The sequence below is a fragment of the Schistocerca nitens genome, chromosome 5, assembly GCF_023898315.1.
Source record: "Schistocerca nitens isolate TAMUIC-IGC-003100 chromosome 5, iqSchNite1.1, whole genome shotgun sequence".
Lineage (NCBI taxonomy): Eukaryota > Metazoa > Arthropoda > Insecta > Orthoptera > Acrididae > Schistocerca > Schistocerca nitens.
In genome coordinates this window covers 806564721-806580780 of record NC_064618.1, presented here as the reverse complement: position 1 = coordinate 806580780, position 16060 = coordinate 806564721, and positions in this window count along the sequence as shown.

The following is a 16060-nucleotide window of genomic DNA, read 5'->3' as shown; positions in this document are numbered from 1 at the left end:
CAGACGTCTCACTGAATGAAGTCTGTAGTGCACGCACAGTTGTGTTGCCTGCAGCAAGGATTCTGTGAAGTGTTGTGGCAGCTGGCAGTCGTTGCTGAATACACACATGTGCAAATATCCTCACTGCTCTAGCGGAACTCTTCTTTGTTGAATTTTTTCCATACCGTAATTAGCACAACAACATAAGGCTTGTTCTGCTGAAGAACGTGATGCCCACAAGTCCTTAAATAAGAATCTCCTAGCGGGAGTAATACATGAAAGGAAACAGACTGTTGGACAAAAGAATGGACAGCTCCCTGCTTTTGGCGTTTCCGATAGCGCCTACGATTAGAATCTGGTGTCATATTATGCTTCAGAACTCTAAACTGTTTATTTTTTTACTTCATACTAAAACAAGAGTTGTGATATGAGAAGAGGAAATGACTTATATGCTTCTCAGGAACTTTAGTTTTTCGTGTTTATTTTCTCACTTCATATTAAAACAAAGGCGTTAATATGAGAAGAGAAAATGAAATATACGCTTCCAAGACATAATATTTCCTTGTGTGCTATTACTGCATAAATGAAAGCCCTGCAATTAATTTTTGTATGTTGGATAAATTTTGATATCACTTCACATTCCTTTGTGAGAAGGTTCCTATTTTCTTGGGATTCAAATAGAGTGGACATTTCATCACTGGTTAATATTCTGATGACTAATGACATGATACCCGTTGCAATTGCTCCATGTCACCTGTGAGTACAGTCTCACGTTGGTTACTATAAGAACACGCAGGCAGTGATACCCGATCACTGCAGTCAGAGCCAAGGTGATTTCTTTCTGTTTATGGCGAAGCGTCTGCTGCTGTGTCCACGCTCAGCCAACATAAACAAATCGCGGCGGCATTGGGCACTGCTAATCGCTGCGCTTGTCGCGAGCCTCGACAACAAGAGCGCACTGTCTCTGCTAACGATTCTATGGAGTTAATACATCTTACTTAACGTAATACGCAGGACGTGGGATGGGTAAAAATTCAGTTTGTAACTTCCCATCGCATTAAAATACTTTAGTCATATTTGATGCAATATTTATTGTTGGTTGTCTCTCTAATGTTATTAGTATTGATTCAGATTGTGCGTTAACACGAAAACACACACACACACACACACACACACACACGCAAACAGTCATTGATTCCAGTGAGGGTGACAACTACTGTGTGTTGAACAACACATGCACCAGTCAGTTCCTCAGTTGGCATCGAGTGGATGAGATTTTTCAATTACCTTGCATTGCAAGAATTGTAGGGAGGGGACTGAAAGTAAATGGACTTGTTGTATGCTAAAGAGCTGCGACAAAGCAAAGCTTGACCGATTATCAGATAATTGTCCACATGGGCTTTGTGGACGAGTATACTTTTAGTAACCAACCCACCCACGATCATTACGTAAGATTTCTCGAGGGCGAAGGGGAATTGATTTCATTAAGTCGTCGACAGTGTAGCGTGATGGTTTACTTCCCACCATACGTTTTCTATATTCGTCCAAAGGTCGCTTGCATTTGTAGGGACACATGGCAATGACCTTGTTACCTCTGCCCACATATTCTCTATCTGGTTGATGTTCGGTGATCGTGGAACAAACGGCAACAGCTTTATTCTCTCTTGGCCCTGAAACCAATCTCGCACTGCCCTGCTATGATGGATGGGTCTCTGCTCCTGTAAATAAACTGTTATCTCGTTAGTTCATATATTTGTATTTAAATAACGTATTTGTAATAAGCACATTGGATTATTATTTTCCACAGTGTTTAAAAATTCATTCCCTGTCATAGATAAGTGATCTGAATTCAACAGTCCGATAAAGAATGTGGTTCACCCAGTCTATCATATGATGAGAGTCGTAGTCGGATATCCACATTAAGACTGACTGGCTGAATCCCATTAGGACGATCTTGTATCGAAATGAAATTACAGAAATCGGATAATTTGAACGTCTGTATTGCAACAATGCTGCGCACATAAATTCCTATGATGGAGTAACAGCTAGCAACTGTCTAAGAAAACGTGAGAAATATGTCGACTAGCAGCAATGTAACGTAATTATAACCCATATTTATCTGATGGAAATATTGAATCGAACAATACACATCTATTTCAGTGGAGGGAAGATACTCCATATCAGATTTGCTGATGACATAATAATAATAAAAATCCCGTGTGGCCAATAGGGGAAACCCTCCCCCATATGGGTGGTACCGAGGAAATCAAATACTTGGGGTGAACCAAATACTAACACAATCCTGAACGGCTACTCAATCCGTTGAACCCAAAATCCAGACACATCTGAGTGAAAATCACCGCTACTCTGGTCACCGTCTGTTGGCTCAATGAGCTTGGCTGAAAATATTTGCTTCCAAAGGCTTCAACACCTTCTGGTCCTGTCCGGTCCTGGTATCACCCAGGCCAAACCAATGAAACACAAGAAAACATGAACTATGAAAGCAAAGGTAACTTTACCCCAGGTGGTACACAACCTGGCCACCGATAGGCGGCAGTTGGATTTTCGCACTCTGGGGAGTCCAGGTTAGCACGGCAGAGAATATCGAAGATCTCTGGTAAATTTCTCTACAAGCAGAAAACATTCATTTAAAAACTAAATATCGATACATTGATGCAAACAAGAAACCTCAATAATCTCACGAAAGAAATCGTCCGCCAAAAAATTCTCGTCCTTGCTCTTCAAGAACCACGATTAATTGACAATTAAAACTTGCATTACGGAAACCATGCCATCTTCAAGAGCAAAATACAACAAAAGGTAGCGAAAGGCGTACCAATCTTCGGCACTGCATTTCTCGAACACAGATCTATCATCAACTCTGTCAAAGAAATCGCATCCATCAACAAAAGAAATGGTTCAAATGGCTCTGAGCACTATGGGACTCAACTGCTGTGGTCATCAGTCCCCTAGAACTTAGAACTACTTAAACCTAACTAACCTAAGGACATCACACACAGCCATGCCCGAGGCAGGATTCGAACCTGCGACCGTAACAGCCGCACGGTTCCGGACTGCGCGCCTAGAACCGCGAGACCACCGCGGCCGGCCATCCATCAACAATCGACTTATGACTATGCTCATTCAGAGCCCCTATAAAAGATATACACTCGAAAATACTATGAGCAAAATTCACCAAGATGACGTGAAAATACTAATGGGAGACTTCAACTCTCTATTTGGGACAGAAAAAAACCTGTAGAAAAATCATTGGTACAAATTCAACACACCGAAACGCTTAGACCAACGGCACACGTCTGACTGACATTTGCCAACAATTCAACCACAAAAGAATGTCTTCCCACTTTAGGAAGTAGCCTGTTCCCAAGAAACATGTTTGGCTACCAGATGCAAGCTGCTTTCGTTCGCCTTTCGAGACTCGCTGAAAGCCAGATTTTTAATTCTTTTGTAGCAGAGCTACAAGCAGGCAGATACAAACGTAATAAGGGAATCGTAAGACAACGCTCGAGCAAAATGCGCCTTGCTACTTTCAGTAACCCTTAGTGTCAGAGCGAAAACCTTACGGTACTGCCAAATTCATAATGACGACATATTTTTTGTTGTTGTGAATACATAATTTTATCTGTGAAATGCCACATTTTCATAATAATTGCGAATGATACAGGAAATGAAGTAAATACAGATCTTTTCGAAGTCAAAAGTCGGTAATGTCCTACTAATTCGTGTTAAAATAGGCTCAATCGTCTTACAGATACTTAATGCTTTATTAAGATAGTCTGCCGTCGTGATGTTTCTGTAGTAAGCCGAATTTAATTTGTATTAGTACAGTGAATATTTTAATTGGATTTTCCATTAGTTTATTAAACGCAACAGTAATCATCAAAGAGAAATTAATCAGCAAAAGAATTTTCTTTCGCGATATCTAAAACGATCTGACAATGCTAAAGTTGTTTACAAATTCTACGCCAGTAGAAACCTACTGGTTCCCACGATATCATTATACCAGAGTAGTTTTAAGAGTATTTTCGTCTAGAAATGAATTGCGTTGACGGTTGATCTATCAAGAGCGGGAAAGGTAAAACTTTACGAATATATGACGAGAGGGACAAGTGCTTGAGAGAGGACTTCTCTATCAATACAAGTGCCTAAGAGACGTCTTTAATTTCAATCTCCTGGATAATTATGTTTCTCAAATCAAGAAGTGCGTTATCATGCAGTAGCACATGTGATGTTGCTCGATTTTCTTACGCTGCGACCGAAAGGTGTCTCAGTTGTTGGCAACAAATTCCAGCTGTGTTGCACACAGCCCTTGGGGCAGAATTGGTAGCCCAAAACACACTTTTGGAGCTATCAGATGTAAAATATTATGTTCACACTACTCTTTCCTCGAGTTTATGTCTTTTGGAGGGGCTCAGCCTTTCATTTCTTCTTAGGAAGTTAACGATAAAGGCATCATAACACGTCACCAGTAACAGTACTGCATACGAATGCTCAGTGAGCGACCTGATGACGTTCAATAATAGTCACTCCGTTGATTTTTGTTGTTTCGAATTAGAGCATGCAGTACTCCTACACCAGACTTCTGAACTTTGCCTGTTGAATGCAAATGTCGCATGATGGTAAAATGGTAATCTATCACATATATCAGTAGTCGAGACTTCCTTAATGTGGAAAATCATTCATGCCAGAACGATCTTTGTTGAAACAAGATTATCTTTTTCTGGCGTATTTTTCCCAAAAGCACTCGCTCCACACACAATTCAAATCTTTCTAGCTGCCTCCTCTGCATTCACCCCTCTGTTATACCAAAAGTAAACGTTGTGTTGCAGATGTTACACCTATTTCCACTTGCGACTCAATTTTACAATGCTTAACTGTAGTTCATGATTTTCAAGTTTGCAAAATCCATTCCTTAACTGCCAGATAATAACTAGAACTTCAAATTCGAAAATGACAGTTGAGACACACGCTGATAGCGTCGCGACGCGTTCACCTGGGCGGCGCCGGATTTCAGGCGGCGGGTGGCGTCTGGCCGGTGGCCGGTAGCCGCTGCAGCGCGAGGAAACTCTCGAGCGTAAGCTGTTATGATGGTGGTGGTGGTGATGGTTAGTGTTTAACGCCCCGTCGACAACGAGGTCATTAGAGACGGAGCGCAAGCTCGGGTTAGGGAAGGATTGGGAAGGAAATCGGCCGTGCCCTTTCAAAGGAACCATCCCGGCATTTGCCTCAAATGATTTAGGGAAATCACGGAAAACCTAAATCAGGATGGCCGGAGACGGGATTGAACCGTCGTCCTCCCGAATGCGAGTCCAGTGTGCTAACCACTGCGCCACCTCGCTCGCTGTTATGATCGCGGCGCAGCCACGAGCTGTCCTGCGGAATTGTTTCTGGAATACTTGTTATTGCTGGTGGGTAGAATGTTAAGCGAATTATCTTCGATGTTCAGTCAGACTCATAACTTTAGACCAACTGTGGTAAAAAAAAAAAAAAAACAGTTGGACGCGAAGAACAGGCGACTATAAGTTTAGAACACACGACGCTTGCCACTGGACCATGGGCTCACGTCGTCCAACAACGTCTCGGAAGTAGGTAACACTTCCTCCTGACACTTCCGCATCTTACAGTGTTGCCAGATTGTGCAGATTGCCGGACTTAGAGTTGTCAGGGGCGGTCAGTTTTATTGGCCACCTTAAGTGAATGACTCGGACTTAGTCTCTGTGGCGGCCGGCCGGCGGTCAGTTTTACTGTCTAAGACTGTACATGTGGTCTGATGAAGATGGTTCCAACACCACATGCCATTGTTTGACATAGCTACCCATCATCATGGAACCACATGTTATGTCAATTACCTCTTCCCTTCTGCTATTCCTGAATGTAGGTTCATTGCCCCTATTCAGGACCTCTAAGTTGTTAGCTAAGAGGAATTCAAGAAGGTACTCACCTCTACTGTTGGTGTCATTGCTGCCCCGCACTAGGTTGTGGGCATTGGCGTCGCACCCCACCAGCAGCTGGTCACCTTGCCGATGGCATGTCTCTACCAGTCTCCTCACCTCCAAGGGAGGGGGAGAACTGTGTTCGTAAGGAAGGTATGCTGAGGCCAAGACAATTTTCCTCGTGATGCCTTCCTCACATTGCTGCATTTTGATGGTCACTAAGTCCCTAGAGCAGAAATCCATCATTGGCATGAAAGAAATCCCGTTTCTAACATAGATGCATGTTCTGGAGTTTCTTAGATTTCTAGCATAGATCAGCTTAACTCCAGTGCCTCCGAGGCCCAATACACCCCCTTTGTATAAATAGGGTTCTTGTATATCAGGGCTACGTCCACTTCCTGTCTCCCCAGGCAGCGGCTCAGGGCAGCAGAGGCCCCTTTGCTGTGCTGCAGATTAATCTGCAGCACCTCTAGGCTCTGTCTTACTGCCATATTTGAGGTCTTTGAGAACCCTTACGGTGACCTGCGAGAACCCTAAAAACAGTTTCAGGTCCTGATCCCACATCGCCTTCAGGGACTTCTCACCAACCTCCACCACCAGGGTTCGTCCTTCCAATGCAACCTTCTGGTTAATCACTCTCCAGTCTTCTGTCGGGACTTTTGGGTTCTGGGCCCCTATTTTCTTGGGAGAGACTTTCTTAAGGATCTTGGGTACCCATAATGATATCTTTGCGGTCTTAAGAAGCTCCGCTGCCGTCTTGACCAGCAGATTCGCATCTTCCCACGGGGCTATCATGGGCACCTTGTCCTTGAGCCATTCTACTGTGTGCACCCCCTCAAAGACAAAAATGAGTGCACCACGATCTAGATAGACCCTCCTGAAGTTGGGACCTGAGCCAGCGTACCCCCCCCCTCCCCCCCCCCCCCCCAATATTTTCAAAGAGGGCCATCTGTTCTCGTTCCTCCTGCTGTGAGGTAATGGCCACCAGTGGATAACCTTTCTGGATAACTGCCATCCTAAAAACCGAGACTGCAGTACTATAGGCCCGTTTCCCTATTTCTTGCCTCGGTTTTTTCTGGACTCGCTTATCCAAGGAGGAGGGAGTCTTTGATTCCTCCCTTATCTGCTTGCTACCTGTCTTTGACGTTGTGGGGGTCTGTGTGTCCCCTTCAACCTGAGACAGTTTTTCCTGGGGGTCTTGGGTTCTAGTACCTTTACTCCATTTGTGTTTAGGAAGCCATTCTTTTCCTTCCTTTTCCCTCTGTTCCCTGAGTAGCTTTCTCCTTTGGGATGCAGACAAGCTTTTGATCTTAATCTGGTCTAGCTTCTCGGTTACAGTTCCCACTTCTGGCTCAGGTCTAGACCCTGATTCAGTAGTGGAAGTGCCTTCCATCGGTTCAGTCCCCGATGTTTGGGTATCTGAGGTCTCAATTTGCCCCTCAGTTTCTTTTTCTTTTTCTGTAGTCGTGTCCATGTTGATCCCCAGAGATTTGGGGATCTAGAAGGTCCACCCACAAGTACCCCACGTGGTGTAAGGCTAATTACTCATGGAGGTCGCCCGGTATCCCTGAGGCTCTGTTTGCGACACATCTTCCGATGTGACACGCACCCCTCAGCACGGATTGCATCACACCTTGGGTTGGGTCAGGGAATAGGGTAGGACTAGGAGTGGATAGGGAAGAAGGGACGTTGTGGGACACTCTTAGTCTGATCCATCGGCTGATGCATTTCCAGCAATAGGTCCTCTACCTTCGGCATAGCCCTCAGCTTCCCGCAGATACGCAAGCCTCTCCACCCGCACGGACAGTGCTTTGTCAAGGTAGTGTCCCCTGGAGAGGTTCATGCGGTATGATTGGCACCAATTGAACAGCTCTGTCAATATGGAGCTAGATCAGCTGCTTCGGGTGGATACTTTGTCAGGCATTGGTTTGGTACCTGTTGATGGTATTGGTAGGTGGCCTGCATCTAAGTAGGAAAGGGAAGGGCAAACTGTCTGGGATGTTAACAAAATCTATAAGGGGGGGGGGGGTATCACCGAAACTCATGGGAGTACCTTGTTAGGCTAAGATCAGTGTCAAATTATCCTACATTGATTGAAATCAAGCTTAATGAGAAGCTCATACAGTCAGGTACGAGAGACGTTAAAATATCACAAGATTCTCATAACAGTACAGTGAAAAATAATGTTAGTACGTCAGAAAAATCATATAAAAGCACAGTGAAAAATAATGTTAGTATATTGCATCAGAATATCAGAGGATTATAAAACAAAGTAGATGAGCTTCTTGTTTGTCTTGCAGATTTAGAAACTGAGGGTGGAATATACAGGGTGAGTCACCTAATATTACCGCTGGATATATTCCGTAAACCACATCAAATACTGACGAATCGATTCCACAGACCGAACGTGAGGAGAGGGGCTAGTGTAATTGGTTAATACAAACCATAAGAAAATGCACGGAAATATTTTTTTAACACAAACCTACGTTTTTTTAAATGGAACCCTGTTAGTTTTGTTACCACATCTGAACATATAAACAAATACGTAATCAGTGCCGTTTGTTGCATTGTAAAATGTTAATTACATCCGGAGATATTGTAACCTAAAGTTGGCGCTTGAGCACCACTCCTCTGCTGTTCGATCGTGTGTATCGGAGAGCACCGAATTACGCAGGGATCCAAAGGGAACGGTGATGGACATTAGGTACAGAAGAGACTGGAACAGCACATTACATCCACCTGCTAACACCTTTTTATTGGTGTTTTTCACTGACGCACATGTACATTACCATGAGGGGTGAGGTAAACGTACCCACGTGGTTTCCGTTTTCAATTACGGAGTGGAATAGAGTGTGTCCCGACATGTCAGGCCAATAGATGTTCAGTGTGGTGGCCATCATTTGCTGCACACAATTGCAATCTCTGGCGTAATGAATGTCGTACACGCCGCAGTACATCTGGTGTAATGTCGCTGCAGGCTGCCACATTACGTTGTTTCATATCCTCTGGGGTTGTAGGCACATCACGGTACACACTCTCCTTTAACGTACCCCACAGAAAGAAGTCCAGAGGTGTAAGATCAGGAGAACGGGCTGGCCAATTTATGCGTCCTCCACGTCCCATGAAACGCCCGTCGAACATCCTGTCAAGGGCCAGCCTAGTGTTAATTGCGGAATGTGCAGGTGCACCATCATGCTGATACCACATACGTCGACGCGTTTCCAGTGGGATATTTTCGAGCAACGTTGGCAGATCATTCTGTAGAAACGCGACGTATGTTGCAGCTGTTTGGGCCCCTGCAATGAAGTGAGGACCAATGAGGTGGTCGCCAATGATTCCGCACCATACATTTACAGTCCACGGTCGCTGTCGCTCTACCTGTCGGAGCCAGCGAGGATAGTCCACGGACCAGTAATGCATGTTCCGTAGATTCACTGCCCCGTGGTTTGTGAAACCCGCTTCATCGGTAAACAGGTAGAACTGCAATGCATTCTCTGTTAATGCCCATTGACAGAATTGCACTCGATGATTAAAGTCATCACCTACAGTACATGGTGATGACTTTAACTGCTGATGTAGCGCCGGCCGCGGTGGTCTCGCGGTTCTAGGCGCGCAGTCCGGAACCGTGTGACTGCTACGGTCGCAGGTTCGAATCCTGCCTCGGGCATGGATGTGTGTGATGTCCTTAGGTTAGTTAGGTGTAAGTAGTTCTAAGTTCTAGGGGACTGATGACCACAGCAGTTGAGTCCCATAGTGCTCAGAGCCATTTTTTTGCTGATGTAGCGACACATGAAACGGGTGAAAGCGGTGACGATGCAGTATGCGCATGACACTACTTTGACTCAGTCCACCGGCTTTCTCAATGTCCCGTGTAATCATGTGTGGGTTCAGCAGCTAACACACCAACTGCACCCGCTTCTCCTGTGACGGGCCTGTTACGGACCCATTTGCGTGCTACGACCATACCTATTGCATACAGTTGGCGGTAGATGTTTTGCAATGTGCGGCACGTTGGATGCTCTCTGTCCAGGTACCGTTCTGCATACACCCTGCAGGCTTCAGCTGCATTTCGTCGACACTCGCCGTAGATGAGTATCATCTCCGCCTTTTCAGAGTTCGAATACACGATGGTCACAGTTCCTACAACACTACACTATCACAGACGTCTGGTAACACGGCATACTACAGTTGGTCTGCGTGCGGAGACAAATGTAGAATAACAATAGCAGCAAGCGCTACATGCGGACACTGCGACAGCTAGACCAAACCACAACAGTGCACTACAGCCACACTCGTAAACACGCTCGTCATCGTAAACATGTCCCTGCAGATGCTGCTCGCCGACCGTGGCCCGTGTTTGTTACAACACGCAACTGAACGTCGGAGGTTTCAAGCGTCAACTTTAGGTTACAATATCTCCGGATGTAATTAACATTTTACAATGCAACAAACGGCACTGATTACGTATTTGTTTATATGTTCAGATGTGCTAACAAAACTAACGAGGTTCCGTTAAAAAAAACGTAGGTTTGTGTTAAAAAACATACTTCCGTGCATTTTTGTATGGTTTGTATTGAACAGTTACACTAGCCCCTCTCCTCACGTTCGGTCTGTGGAATCGGTTCGTCAGTATTTGATGTGATTTACGAAATATATCCAGCGGTAACGTTAGGTGACTCACTCTGTATATACTGTGCCTGTCTGAGCATCACATAGTCACAGGTATGGAAATGGTAAAAGTAGGTGGATACAAGCATTCAGCACATGTAAGTAGAGACACTATGGAGTGAGGAGGAGTTACCATATATGTTAAAATCTGTCATAGTGTGAAAAATTTGGAAACTAAAAAATTTTGTGTAGAGCAACATATAGAAGCATATGTGTGTGAGCATAAACTAAATAATGGCACTGTTATAATTGTAGCCTTGTTTAGGTCCCCATTGGGAAATTTTCAACTATTTTTGAAAAACGTGGATTCTTTGTTGTGCTATCGGTCAGACAGAGGAAAGCAAATTATTGTTTGTGTGGATTTCGATGTAGATTTTCAGAAAGCGTCTGATAGGAAGCTTGACCTTGAAGTATTACTTAGTTCTTTCAATCTGACATCAGTTATTGACTTCCATACACGGGTGCTACAGGAAAGCAGCACACTGATAGATAGTGTTTTCATAGACCTAGATGTTGTTGTTGTTGTGGTCTTCAGTCCTGAGACTGGTTTGATGCAGCTTTCCATGCTACACAATCCTGTGCAAACTTCATCTCCCAGTACTTACTGCAACCTACATCCTTCTGAATCTGCTTAGTGTATTCATCTCTTGGTCTCCCTCTACGATTTTTACCCTCCACGCTGCCCTCCAATACTAAATTGGTGATCCCTTGATGCCTCAGAACATGTCCTACCAACCGATCCCTTCTTCTAGTCAAGTTGTGCCTCAAACTCCTGTTCTCCCAATTCTGTTCAATACCTCCTCATTAGTTATGTGATCTATCCATCTAACATTCAGCATTCTTGTGTAGCACCACATATGGAAAGCTTCTATTCTCTTCTTGTCGAAACTATTTATTGTCCACGTTTCACTTCCATACATGGCCACACTGCACACAAATTCTTTCAGAAATGACTTCCTGACACTTAAATCTATACTCGATGTTAACAAATTTCTCTTCTTCAGAAACGCTTTCCTTGCCATTGCCAGTCTACATTTTATATCCTCTCTACTTCGACCATTATCAGTTATTTTGCTCCCCAAATAGTAAAACTCCTGTACTACTTTAAGTGTCTCATTTCCTAATCTAATTCCCGCAGCATCACCCAACTTAATTTGACTACATTCCATTATCCTCGTTTTGCTTTTGTTGATGTTCATCTTATATCCTCCTTTCAAGACACTGTCCATTCTGTTCAACTGTTCTTCGAAGTCCTTTGCTGTCTCTGACAGAATTACAATGTCATCGGCGAACCTCAAAGTTTTTATTTCTTCTCCATGGATTTTAATGCCTACTCCGAATTTTTCTTTTGTTTCCTTTACTGCTTGCTCAATATACAGATTGAATAACATAGGGGAGAGCTGCAACCCTGTCTCACTCCCTTGTCAAAAGCTTTCTCAAGTCTACAAATTCTAGAAACGTAGGCTTCCCTTTCCTTAATCTTTCTTCTAAGGTAAATTGTAGGGTCAGTATTGCCTCATGGTTTCCAACATTTCTACGGAATCCAAACTGATCTTCCCCGAGGTCAGCTTCTACAGGTTTCTCCATTCATCTGTAAAGAATTAACGTTATATTTTGCAGCTGTGACTTATTAAACTGATAGTTTGGTAATTTTCACGTCTGTCAACACCTGCTTTCTTTGGGATGGAATTATTATATTCTTCTTGAAGTCTCTACAACACAATTTAATCAAATAAAAACTTTTCCTGTTAATAATGGTCTGTCTGATCATGATGCACAGCTAGTACAGTATATGATATAGTTCTATACAATAATGCAAAACAGTCCTCCAAAATAGTGCATTCAGTTAACGATTTAACAATTCAAAATTTTAGGGGAAGCTTGCAACAGTTAGACTGGTATGAGGTGTACAGGGACCATTACGCTAATTAAAAATTTTAATTATTTCATGTTACCTTTGTGAGTAAATTTGAAAACAGTTTCCCTAACAAAACAGTGAAATATAATTGTAAGAAACCATGTAAAAAGCCATAGCTTGCGAAAGGGATAAAAATATCTTGTAAACAGAAAAGGGAAGTGTATCTTATAGCTAGGAGGAGTATTGATCCCAAAACAGTGAAACACTATAAAAACTACTGCACTGTATTAAGAAAAGCTATTAAAAAGTCCAGAAGTACGTGCATTATGTCTGAGATTAGCACATCTGATAATAAATTTTTGTAAAAAATTTGGAATATTGTTAGAAGGGAAACAGGGCAACCATGGGCACAGGAAGACTATATTTCTATCAAACACAATGAAAAGTTTAACAAGAAGTAAGAAGTAGAAAACATTGTTAATAATCATGTTTCAAGTGTTGTAGAGAAAATAGGATCCAGCTATTCATTAGAAAATGCAAGGCAATGCAAGGAGGAGGCAATACCTATGCAATTTGACAAAACTGAAATTCAACCCACCTCTCCTCTTGAAATTATGAAAATAATAAATTCACTCAAAAGTAAAAGCTCACATGGAATTGACATTTCCAACAGAGTACTAAAAGCTTGTTCCCAACAGATAAGTAGGATTCTCAGCCACATATGTAGTAGCTCACTGAAACAGGGAATTTTTTAGATATATTGAAATACACTATTGTTAAACCATTGCATAAAGAAGGGGGCAGGTCTTATGCTAACAACTCCTGTCCAATATAACTTCTGACAGCTTTATCCAAAATTCTTGAAAAAGTAATGTATTCAAGAGTATCATCAGAAATTTGTAATAATGAAGTACTAACAAAATGTCAGTTTGGTTTTCAGAAAGGCTTTTCAACAGAAAATGCTATATATGCTTTCACTGACCAAATATTAAATGCACTGAATAACCGAACATCACCCACTGGGATATTTTGTGATCTCTCAAAGACTTTTGATTGTGTGAATCATGAAATTGTTCTAGATAAGCTTAAGTATTGTGGTATGAGTGGGACAGTGCACAAATGTTTTAATTCATACTTAACTGGAAGATTGCAGAAGATTGAAATTAGCCGTACAGATAGTCTGTAAAAATCAGCAGAGTCCTCTAACTGAGGAGGTATCAAGAATGGTGTCCCACAGGGTTCAGTCTTGTGTCTCATTGCAGAAGATTGAAATTAGCTGTACAGATAGTCTGCAAAAATCAGCAGAGTCCTCTAACTGAGGAGGTATCAAGAATGGTGTCCCACAGGGTTCAGTCTTGTGTCTCTTATTGCTCTTAATATATATTAACGACTTGCCACTCTTTATTCACGAAGATGCAAAGCTATTTCTTTTTGCTGATGATACAAGTATAGTAATCACACCCAACAAGCAAGAATCAGCTAAGAAAATTGTAAATCAAATCTTTCAGAAAATTATTAAGCGATTCTCTGCAAATGGACTCTCACTAAAATTTGAGAAAACACAGTTTATGCAATTCTGTACAGTTAATGGCATAACACCACTGATAAATATAGACTGTGAACAGAAGTCTGTTGTTAGGACAGAATACTCAAAATTTCTGGGTGTGTTAATTGATGAGAAATTGAATTGGAAGAAACACATCGATGATCTGATGAAACGGATGGGTTCAGCTACTTATGCTATTAGGGTTATTACCAATTTTGGTGATAAACATATCAGTAAATTAGGCTACTATGCCTATTTTCTTTCACTGCTTTTATATGGCATCATATTTTAGGGCAGTTCGTCACTAAGAGAGAAAATATTCATTGCACAAAAAGTGTAATCAGAATAATAGCTGGACCCCACCCAAGATCACCTTGCAGACATTTATTTAAGGAACTCAGGATATTCACAGTATCTTCATAATACATACACTCCTGGAAATGGAAACAAGAACACATTGACACCGGTGTGTCAGACCCACCATACTTGCTCCGGACACTGCGAGAGGGCTGTACAAGCATTGATCACACGCACGGCACAGCGGACACACCAGGAACCGCGGTGTTGGCCGTCGAATGGCGCTAGCTGCGCAGCATTTGTGCACCGCCGCCGTCAGTGTCAGCCAGTTTGCCGTGGCATACGGAGCTCCATCGCAGTCTTTAACACTGGTAGCATGCCGCGACAGCGTGGACGTGAACCGTATGTGCAGTTGACGGACTTTGAGCGAGGGCGTATAGTGGGCATGCGGGAGGCCGGGTGGATGTACCGCCGAATTGCTCAACACGTGGGGCGTGAGGTCTTCACAGTACATCGATGTTGTCGCCAGTGGTCGGCGGAAGGTGCACGTGCCTGTCGACCTGGGACCGGACCGCAGCGACGCACGGATGCACGCCAAGACCGTAGGATCCTACGCAGTGCCGTAGGGGACCGCACTGCCACTTCCCAGCAAATTAGGGACACTGTTGCTCCTGGGGTATCGGCGAGGACCATTCGCAACCGTCTCCATGAAGCTGGGCTACGGTCCCGCACACCGTTAGGCCGTCTTCCGCTCACGCCCCAACATCGTGCAGCACGCCTCCAGTGGTGTCGTGACAGGCGTGAATGGAGGGACGAATGGAGACGTGTCGTCTTCAGCGATGAGAGTCGCTTCTGCCTTGGTGTCAATGATGGTCGTATGCGTGTTTGGCGCCGTGCAGGTGAGCGCCACAATCAGGACTGCATACGACCGAGGCACACAGGGCCAACACCCGGCATCATGGTGTGGGGAGCGATCTCCTACACTGGCTGTACACCACTGGTGATCGTCGAGGGGACACTGAATAGTGCACGGTACATCCAAACCGTCATAGAACCCATCGTTCTACCATTCCTAGACCGGCAAGGGAACTTGCTGTTCCAACAGGACAATGCACGTCCGCATGTATCCCGTGCCACCCAACGTGCTCTAGAAGGTGTAAGTCAACTACCCTGGCCAGCAAGATCTCCGGATCTGTCCCCCATTGAGCATGTTTGGGACTGGATGAAGCGGCGTCTCACGCGGTCTGCACGTCCAGCACGAAAGCTGGTCCAACTGAGGCGCCAGGTGGAAATGGCATGGCAAGCCGTTCCACAGGACTACATCCAGCATCTCTACGATCGTCTCCATGGGAGAATAGCAGCCTGCATTGCTGCGAAAGGTGGATATACACTGTACTAGTGCCGACATTGTGCATGCTCTGTTGCCTGTGTCTATGTGCCTGTGGTTCTGTCAGTGTGATCATGTGATGTATCTGACGCCAGGAATGTGTCAATAAAGTTTCCCCTTCCTGGGACAATGAATTCACGGTGTTCTTATTTCAATTTCCAGGAGTGTATATTCTCTTATGAAATTTGTCATTAATAATCCATCCCAATTCAAAAGTAACAGCGAAGTGCATAGTTGCAACACTAGAAGAAAGGATGATCTTCACTATTCGAGATTAAGTCTCACTTTAGCAAAGGAAAGGGTGAATTATGCTGCCACAAATATCTTTGGGCAGTTGCCGAATAGTATTAAAAGTCTGACAGATAGCCAAC